The sequence below is a fragment of the Castanea sativa genome, chromosome 9 (genome assembly GCF_040712315.1).
Source record: "Castanea sativa cultivar Marrone di Chiusa Pesio chromosome 9, ASM4071231v1".
In the NCBI taxonomy this organism is placed as follows: domain Eukaryota; kingdom Viridiplantae; phylum Streptophyta; class Magnoliopsida; order Fagales; family Fagaceae; genus Castanea; species Castanea sativa.
The window spans coordinates 7,678,599-7,689,278 of record NC_134021.1 but is presented as its reverse complement, the minus strand read 5'-3'; the positions used below and the strand labels follow the sequence as shown (position 1 = coordinate 7,689,278).

Sequence of the window (10,680 nt, the reverse complement as noted above, 5' to 3'; positions counted from 1 at the left end):
TTTGTTAAGTTTTTCTAAGTTTTAGAGTGTAAAACTCATTAATCTCCCACATACAAATGCTGAAAGAATTCATTAGTCTCCCATTAATAAATAAATTAATACTCAAATTTTATTTAGAGATATCAAATATATAATTTTATTAAAATTTTAAATCATATTTTTTTAGTATTTGGTCGCATCACTTAATAAGTAGTGTTTATTTTAGTTGTATAGTAATAGAGTAATACGATGGATTCATTTTAATTTGTAATTTTGCATCTAAAAAAATAGATTTTAAATAATAAAAAATACCAAAAGTTGAGTAAATCTGTTATTAATATTCAAAATATTAAGGTAGTTGTCTTAGGCCCTACAATGCTTTGAGCAGGCCTTGGGTTATGAGTTATGGGTTTTGAGTTTGAGTTATGAGTTATGAGTATTGAGTTATGAAAACTGAGTCATAACCAAACCAAATGAACCCTAAAACACCCGTAGCATTTGCCCACTCAAACAGAGTCTAAAAGAAAGAAAACTTCAAGCTGTGAGCTTCATATTGAGAATTAATCTTTCATTCCCTTCAAAAGTACACGCATTTTGTTCCCTTCAAATACCCCACATTAGGCAATGAGGGACCATACTCCAAATCACCTTAGTTCTGTGTTTGTTGGACTTGCTTGACCAACTAGCTAGGAGCTCCATAACACCACATGGCATGACCCAATGAACCCTAAATAAAGAAAATACCATATTCCATGTACTCCTCTTATTAAGGGGGACTATAATCCCACACATGAAGGAAGTGTAAGAATAATGATTAAGTGATTAAATTCACCATTTCTCATTAACTTAAACTTGTGAGACAAATGGTGGTCTAGGAATAAGCATAGCTAAAATATGTTTATATAAAGGTCGTATACAGTGCACAAAACTCTCACTTTTGCGAGATCTGGAAGAGGTCATAATAAGTAGCTTTAACCCCCCCTCCCCCCCCCCCTCCCCCGCCACCCCAATTTTATTTTATTTTTCTCTAGAGAGGCTGATTCCTAGACTCAAACTTGCGACTGGTTGCTTTTGGTGGAAGGAACTTGCCATCATATCAAGATCCGACCTCAATAAACTAAAATAAGTTTATATGTGATGAGATTTTCCACAGCTCTACAAATTGAAATTTTTGCTCCACCACAATAAATTCATGTAAAATTTGTTACAAGCATAGCATATATCAATTGCACATTACATATAATGGTCTAGACCATGGAAGAAAACTTCTAGCATCTCTCCCACCCCACCCTTCCCTTCCCCCAAATGAAAAACCTCTGCAACAGGTTGCATTATAACAGCCGCTTGGTCAGTGAACAACATATTTAATGACAGACTGGAAATTGCCATCATTAACACAGGAAGGTGAATAAGAGAGGAAAAAGAAAGGCAGACAAACAAATCTAGTTAATAGTGGCGGCAATGGTGTTTACAAGAATCAATATCAACATAGAAACTTATGAAGACAGAACTATTGAGCTTATACATGAATTATTAGAGTAACCTTACTCACATCCTTAAGCAGGGAAAGATCTCTGGCAGGAGCTAGCCAAGCACTGTAAAGTAAAGGCTTATTGTCAGCTCATAAGACAAAGACCACGCAGAGCCCAAAAAATTTCCGTCAAAAGATCTACATCAATATCAGCATAGAAGGTTAGAAATATTACTTGTCATGACTACCGTAAAACTCTACTAAAACATGTCTGCCAGTATCTTGGTTCTTTGAGTCAGCTGAAGTGGATCTTTCATCCATGATCTGAAGATGTCACTTAACTTTTTGTTAATCCAAAAGTACTGACTTTTTAATTGGAACTAGATATATAAATTTTGTATCCTCACTTGTGTCCTTGTAAGAACAAGGTCGAGGATGAGGTCATGGGTTCAAGACCCACTATGTGCATATGTAATTACCAATAAAAAATTCTTATCTTTACTTGATTTTGATAAGTAGAAAACTCATTGAGGTTGTGTAGAAGGGGCACAACCCTAGTACACAAGAGGTATACAAAGGAAGTGCTGGAAAAAGGAAAAGATGGAATATAATATATGTTAGTGTTACTTCTGGTTGTCATTTATTCTAGCATATTAGTAAGGGTATTTTTGTAATCATGTTGGTGCGGACACAAGATATAGGCCCCCAATTATACACACATATGGGAGGAAGGGCAAAAAGAAGACGACCCAACCTGTGGCCTTATGGATGGATTCTATTAATTATTGGGCTTGAGATTAAACAAGCTCGAACATTTAATAATTAGGGTTTTGTGTTGTTAGCTATTTAATAATTAGGGTTTTGTGTTGTTAGCTATTTAAACACTTTTTTTGATTATTGTAAGGCAGCTTTTTGACAATTATAAAAAAACGTTTGTTCTCTTTTACACTGGTGCCGACTCCAGTTCCTTAGGTGCTGACTCCTAGGGTTTATCCTATCATTTTTCTGCCCTATTATTATATTGTGGTTGTCCTACGTCAGTTTTGGTATCAGAGCAGACTTCCGATCCATTCAACACCACCGTAGCCAACCACGTCAAAGCAAAGCCATCAAAAACAAAAGAGAATGACAGTACCTTTCAAGTTTTTGCCCCATGAGATTTTAAACAAGCCCAAGCCAGTCCCTGCAATCCGTGTATTCCCCCAAGCCCCACATGAGTTTCTCACCCCCAAACCAACAGAGAAGCCAGCGGTGCCTCCCAAGTCGGTGACCACCATCCGTGCCCGCCTCTAATCTCAGAACCCACAGCCCACAAAAAAAAAAAAAAAGGAGAAAAGAAGAAGCAGAGACCCACGGACCCAGCCACCACAGCCACCAACCGCCGTGAAGCCCAACCGTCACCAGCCACCAGCCGCCGCGAAACCCAGCGCTTCACCAACCGCCGCGAAGCCCAACCGTCACCACTGCTGAGGACTTCGACCACCGCCGATGCCAAGGCCGAGACGAGCAGCTTCCAGCTCCACCGATGACTCCGGCGACTCCAGCTGCTGCCTCCGTCGACGCTCCAGCTGATGACTCCACCGTTTCTTTTCTTTCTCTTTTAGTTTCTTTTAGTTCAGCGTTATGTTTTGGGAGTTGGGTTAGCATATTTTGTTTTAAGCTGTAGTCTTTTACTGTATTTCACCCCAAAAAAAAAAAGTTATTTTATTGTTAAAAAAATATTATTTTATTGTTAAAAAAAAAAAAAAAAAAAAGAAAAGAAAAGAGATACTGTTGCCGTGACAGCCCATTGCTTGTATGGGGCTTTAATTGTTTTCACAGGTTCCTCAGTCCAAGTCAATTCACTACTTGAAGAGTAGACCATGGCTGCCTAATGCAATACGTGGAGCCACTGACTAGGGTACAATTCTGACTCTATATTTTTGGTGGATTCAATTTTATCTCATTAAAAAAAATATTATCTTTATGTTTTTTTATGTGCATATCCCACCATACTCCATTATCCTATCCAATTTGTGCTCAGATTAATCGTTTTACTGTTTGTGTCCTCTTTTAGTACCCACTCTAAAATTCCAAAAAAAAAAAAAAAAAAAAACCAATTTCTTTGAAATATCTTATTCTTTTTTGTGGAGCTTCTTGGAATTTGATGTTTATTTGGGCTATCTCGTAATACTGTGAACACTGTCACTATTTGTCTGCAATTCCTTCCTTTGATTCATCGATCTAGTCTCTACATGCACTTTGCTTGACCTTTAATTTTATATTGAGAATTGATTACTTGAATTTTTTGGGAATCTCAACTGCATTCATAAATATTGTGTTGCATGCATCTACGTAGTGGTCGCGTCATGTCAAACCCTGAACATCAATCCACGTCCGAATCTAGGCCCTCTTTAGAACAAACCATAGGAGACCTAGCTAAGAGTGTTCGTGATTTGTTGGATAGGGTAGAGCGAATTGAAACATCTCAAAGAGAGACCACTAACCATGAAGGAGATAACATGCATGGGCAAAATAACAATGGTCACTTTAATAGGGCTCCACACTTTGAACATGATTACTATAATCACTATGGTCCTAGGGATTATGATGATAGGATGTCTAAGGAAAGGATAGAAGCACCCACCTTTGATGGCTGCCTAGATCCATGGGTTTTCACTTATTGGTTACGTCAAATGGAGAAATTCTTTGACTATTACCATTGGGCTGAGAATAGGAAAGTGAGGTATGCTAGAATGAAGTTAATTGGGAGAGCTGATCTTTTCTGGGAGGACCTTGAGGAAACCCTTAGGTGACAACGTGAGCCCCCCATTATTGATTGGATGGAGATGAAGGACGCATTCTCGAGGAATTATCTTCCTCCAACTTATAGGAGCTCCCTCCTTGAGGAATGGGATCGCCTAAGGCAAGGCACTGCTCCTGTGACCGAATACATAGAGAAATTCAAGGAATTCCAGAGGCGAATTCGAATAGTTGAGGAAGAGGTTGTCACACTCAATAGGTTCAAGAAAGATTTAAATGCTAACCTACTAGGCGAGATTATCACTCGAGGAGTCACCACCTTAAGAGAAGCCTATGACCTTGCTAGGAATTGTGAGTTAGCATCCAAATCTATCTTTTGGCGACGTTCTGAGCTTCGAAGCATTCCTCCCAACCCTTAACCTTTTGGTAGAAAGCCTAAACTTGCCTTACCCCCTAAGGTCAACTCCAATAACATCCCGATACAAAAAGAGGACAAGGGAAAAGGTGTGATCAATGAGCCCTCAAGATTAGGCTCTCGCCTCCAATGCTTCAAATGCAATGGGATTGGACATGTCGCAGTTAGATGTCCCTCTAGGACCCTTGTCATTCAAAAGGATGATGAAAAGGTAGAAAGTGTTGAAGAGCTAGTGTATGACCCAAATGCTGAAGAAGTCCAAGATGTTGAGGCCGAATGGGAAGATGATCCCAGCTACCTCACGTGCATTAGAGCCATCTCCCCTCAGGTTGATGATTCCCAGGCTGTTTTTGGTGTCCCTAGAGTGAATGTGGTAAGGTGTGCTTTGACAGAACTAAGGGAAGCTGATGATTGGCGAAGAAGTGCCATCTTCCAGACTTACACTAAGTGTGGAGACAAAACGTGCAAGGTTATTATAGATAGTGGGAGTTGCATTAATGCGGTGTCCTCTAACGTTGTTTCCCGCCTAGGCTTGAAATTGATCCCACACCCTAACCCATATAAAGTTTCTTGGGTGGATACTTCCTCTATAGCCATAAAAGAAAGATGTATTGTCCCACTTCAATTCCTCACCTACAAGGCAGAAATATGGTGTGATGTAATTCCCATGGATGTAGGGCATATTATCTTAGGTAGACCTTGGCTTTATGATTTGGATGTCACCCTTCATGGACGATCCAATTCTTGCTCATTTATGTTTGGAGGCAAGAAGATTGTGCTTAATCCTTTGAAACCTAAGCCAGTCGACATGAGCAAGAAGCCAGAAGTACCAAAGGCGAAAGGTCTGAACATCATAAGCCCAAGGGCATTTGAAAGGGTAGCAGTTCAGGAATCCATTGTGTTTGTCTTGGTTGCTAGGGAACTTCATGGAGAGACCTGTGAGGAGCAACCTGAAGAAGTGAGGTCCGTGCTCCAGGAATTTAAGGATGTTTTCCCTGAGGAACTCCCCGATCAATTACCGCCCATGCGTGATATCCAACACGCCATAGATTTTGTGCCCGGAGCAACCCTACCTAACTTGCCCCATTATAGGATGAGCCCTGCAGAACATGCCGAGTTGCAAAGGCAAGTAGAAGAATTACTTAGGAATGGTTTTGTTCGTGAGAGCATGAGCCCTTATGCAGTCCCTGCACTCTTAACTCCAAAGAAAGATGGGACTTGGAGAATGTGTGTTGATAGTCGTGCCATCAACAAGATCACTGTGAAGTATCGTTTTCCTATCCCTCAGTTGGATGACATGTTGGATATGATGGCTGGAGCAACGATCTTCTCCAAGATAGACTTGAAAAGTGGCTATCATCAAATTAGGGTTCGTCCTGGTGATGAGTGGAAAACTGCCTTCAAGACGAAAGATGGTTTATATGAGTGGATGGTTATGCCTTTTGGATTGTCCAATGCTCTTAGTACCTTTATGAGAGTGATGACTCAAGTGCTCAAGCCTTTTATGGGAAAATTCCTGGTTGTGTACTTTGATGATATCCTCATTTATAGTAAGTCTAGGGAGCAACACTTAGACCACCTAACTCAAGTTTGCACAACCCTTAGGAAGGAGAGTTTATATGGTAACCTCAAGAAGTGCTCTTTCTTTACAGAAAAAGTTGTCTTCCTAGGTTTCATAGTGTCATCTGAAGGAGTTTTTGCCGACCCCCAGAAAGTTCAAGCAATTATGGATTGGCCCGAGCCCAAAACTATACATGAGGTTCGAAGCTTTCATGGGCTCGCTTCCTTTTATCGCCGATTCATCAAAGGATTTAGTACCATTATGTCCCCCATCACTGACTGCTTGAAACATGGGGAGTTTACTTGGACAAAGGCTGCTACTAAGGCCTTCAAGGAGGTGAAACAGAAGATGACTGAGGCACCTGTCATGCGTCTCCCTGATTTCACCAAGCCTTTTGAAGTGGAATGTGATGCCTCAGGTATTGGCATAGGGGGAGTACTTAGTCAAGAGCGCCACCCAATTGCCTATTTCAGTGAAAAGTTGAATGATGCTAAGCAAAAGTACTCCACATATGACAAAGAATTTTATGCCATTTTACGAGCTCTTTGGCATTGGCGTCATTACTTGTTGTCTCGAGAGTTTATTATCTACTCTGATCATGAAGCTTTGCGCTATCTCAATTCCCAAAAGAATCTAAATTTTAGGCACGGTAGTTGGGTTGAATTTCTGCAACGCTACTACTTTGTGGTGAAACATAGGGCGGGGGTTGAGAATAAGGCTACTAATGCACTGAGTCGAAGAGTGTCTTTGCTATCAGTCATGAGTGTTAAGGTCACTAGGTTTGAACGACTTAAGGATGACTATCAGTTATGCCAAGATTTTGGGGAACTCTACACTAGCCTAAGTAATGCTTCACACCTCGTCTTGGATGATTATACCCTTCAAGATGGTTACTTGTTCAAAGCCAACAAGTTGTGTATCCCTCGGTCGTCAGTGAGAGATTTTCTAGTTTGGGAGATACATGCAGGAGGCCTTGCAGGTCATTTTGGCCGAGATAAGACAATTGAGGAAGTGGAACGTCAATTCTATTGGCCTGGTCTTAAAAGGGGCGTTGCTAAGATAGTTGGTCAATGTCGTACATGTCAACTGGCCAAACATCGCAAGCAAAACACTAGTCTGTACACGCCTTTACCTGTGCCAGATCGCCCGTGGCAGGACGTGAGTATGGACTTTGTGCTAGGTTTGCCCCGCACCTTTAGGAAGCATGATTCTATCCTAGTAGTTGTTGATCACTTCTCTAAGATGGCTCATTTCCTACCATGTTCTAAGATTTCTGATGCTTCTAAAATTGCAAAGCTTTACTTTGATGAGATTGTCAAGCTTTATGGTCTCCCCAAAACCATAGTGTCAGATAGGGATGTTCGCTTCATGAGTTATTTTTGGAAGACCTTGTGGAATTTAGTAGGCACCAAATTGAAATTTTCCACGGCATTTCATCCTCAAACTGATGGTCAAACTGAGGTGGTTAATCGTAGCCTAGGGAACCTCCTTCGGTGTCTAGTGGGTGAAGCCAATCGAAATTGGGATTCAATTCTTCCTATAGCCCAACTTCCATATAATAGCTCTGTTAACAGGTCTATAGGTGTTAGTCCTTTTGAGGTTGTGCATGGATATACACCTAGGAAGCCCTTAGATCTTTTGTCCATGTCCCCACATGTTAGGATTTCTGAATCTGCTGAGGCATTCGCACGACATGTTCATGATTTGCATACTGAGATTCACAAAAAAATTCAGGTAAGTAATTCTCAATATAAAATTCATGCTGATACTCATCAGCGTCAAGCAGAGTTTCAGGTAGGAGATTATGTCATGATTTGGATCCGACTTGAACGGTTTCCCTCTGGGACCGTTAAGAAATTGCAGGCTCGTAGTGCCGGTCCGTTCAAGGTATTGAAACGAATGGGCCCAAATGCATATGTCATTGACCTTCCTCATGATTATGGTATTAGCTCCTCCTTTAATATTAAGGATCTAGTTGCTTATAAAAGCCCTACAGCTATTCCTGATACTCCTTTTGACGAGCCTTTGCTTAATCCTATTGATGCCCCTATGCCTACCCCTTTACCCTTAAATTTGCCCTATGCACATAAAGAATCTATTGATGCTATTTTAGATGAGCAAATTGTTTCTACCAGGGATGGAGGAGTTCACCGTTTCCTAGTTCGGTGGCACAGACGACCAGATTCTGATTGCACATGGATTACTAGAGATGAGCTACAGCGACTGGATTCTGACTTACTGGAGTACTATCAGAGCTCTTCAGCTTTCCACTCGACGGAGTCGAGTTCTTCTCACCCGGGGGGAGTTGGTGCGGACACAAGATATAGGCCCCCAATTATACACACATATGGGAGGAAGGGCAAAAAGAAGACGGCCCAACCTGTGGCCTTATGGATGGATTCTATTAGTTATTGGGCTTGAGATTAAACAAGCCCGAACATTTAATAATTAGGGTTTTGTGTTGTTAGCTATTTAATAATTAGGGTTTTGTGTTGTTAGCTATTTAAACACTTTTTCTGATTATTGTAAGGCAGCTTTTTGACAATTATAAAAAAACGTTTGTTCTCTTTTACATTGGTGCCGACTCCAGTTCTTTAGGTGCTGACTCCTAGGGTTTATCCTATCATTTTTCTGTCCTATTATTATATTGTGGTTGTCCTACGTCACATGTTATGAACTCTAATATAAATATATGCTAAGATGTGGGCTTGATCGGTTGATGCCCTCAACCTTTTCTTTCTTTTCTATGTCTCTCTTCTATTCTCTTCCTCATTATTCTCACTCAACTCTAAATTTTCATATTTTACAACTTAAATATATACATTATCTAAAATTCATATGATCCAGGAACTCTACAAAGTTCGAAGCATATAATGAAATTGAAGCCTAAACAGACTCTCAAACAGAATTTAACGCAAGACGTCTGCTTTAGAATAAAAAAGTGATAGTTATCATTTATATAGTTCAAACTATCATCTACTTAGATCCAGCATAACCCAATTGTATAACAAGTTTTCTTCCAGCCCATATATAAGTTGTCGCCAAACCTCCAACCTCCAAAGTTTCTGGAAGAGGAAATAAACACTTTGTTTTCCAGATCTGAGGAAAATGAAGGATTCAAAAATTGGAAGTTTGAAACATGTAATATAAGATTTCAGAAATCATGTAACTTTTATTACTAATATGGGACAATCTAGTGAACAGGATGTGTACAAGAAAGTACCAGGCGAAAAAAGGATGTTTCATGTGTCACATTAGATGAGAAAGCCCGTAATCTCCTTCATAAATATCACCTAAGTTACATTACAAGGCTGTACATGGTTCCTTAAATCAAGTTACAGAAAGAAAATATTACTTATATCTAAGAGGGGAAAAAAATGATAACAAGAATGCGCGCTAAAAGATGTAGCATAACATACCTCAGCAGGCCACCATGTCTTGTAAGCAGTTTTAGCCCACACAACGCTCCTGGAGTAATGCAAAAATTGTTGCTTTCTGTAAATTGTGATTTTTTGGGGGTAAATTCCAGTGACCTCGCAGTATCACTTGATTGTTCACCAACATTTCTTTATAAAAAAGGAAAAATATAATCATTGCAATGTAACTGGATTCAAACTGATGGTATTTTGCATGGTCTGAAAATGTGCTGAACGAACCTATCACTGCAGGATCCAAAATTTTCATTTTGGACTATTGTTTCAACTTCTACAACTGTAGTTTCAGAGAAATTGGAGGCAATTTGTGGTCCCTTATTCTGGGACTTGCTGCACCAAACCAGAGAATGCTCAGGCAATTTCCTTCCCTCAGCATTTCTATCATGCAAACTATTTGTGGTGACATTGGACAATCCAACTTCACCACAGGATGACCCCAGAGAGGAACCTGGGGACAAATATTGTTTGAAAGAAGAAGTTGATCAAATAATGTTGATAGTTGGACATTCACCCCATTGGACACCTTTGATGTTCTTTCTCTTTTCTCTCTATCTCTGCACTCTGCACACTATTGGACAATCTTAAAGTCTTTAACGGAACTTAACTGTGTTTTTCAACAGAACTATTGGATGTTGGACATTCACACCATTGCACAGAATAAGTGATCTCTTGTCATAAAATGTAGTAGGCCAAGAAAGTTACAAGTTTTTTTTTTTTTTTTTTTTTTTTTTTTTAAATTTTAAAAAGAGAGTTTGTAATTTTGTTGGTGCATGTTACATGTTTTTCATTGTGTATATATATATATATATATATATATATATATATATATATATATATTTTTTTTTTAACAATGGTTAGAAATTCTACGAGTACTTGAACTGGAGCTCTAGGACTTGGGGAGGTATCATCCTGCATAATAAGCTGGTGGTTGATTCATTATGGATGATGTAACTTGAGCCATATCTGAATTGTGAAGAAAATTAGTAGAATTTGGATAAACAATTCATATGATAATTTAAGTTGAAAAGATTGTTGATCTAGCTTTGAAGGTGGATGAATATTTTTCATGCAAAGGTTA

The 10,680-nt window shown here is 39.4% G+C and overlaps 1 long non-coding RNA gene across 1 annotated transcript; it reads right to left on the bottom strand.

The window, feature by feature from the left end:
* Positions 1 to 1,489: 1,489 nt before the first annotated feature.
* Positions 1,490 to 9,841, bottom strand: LOC142609665 (uncharacterized). Its single transcript, XR_012839649.1, has 3 exons — positions 9,588 to 9,841; positions 1,686 to 1,774; positions 1,490 to 1,574 (listed from the first exon to the last, which is right to left on the bottom strand). It is a non-coding gene; the product is annotated as an uncharacterized LOC142609665 (long non-coding RNA).
* Between the last annotated feature and the right edge of the window lie 839 nt (positions 9,842 to 10,680).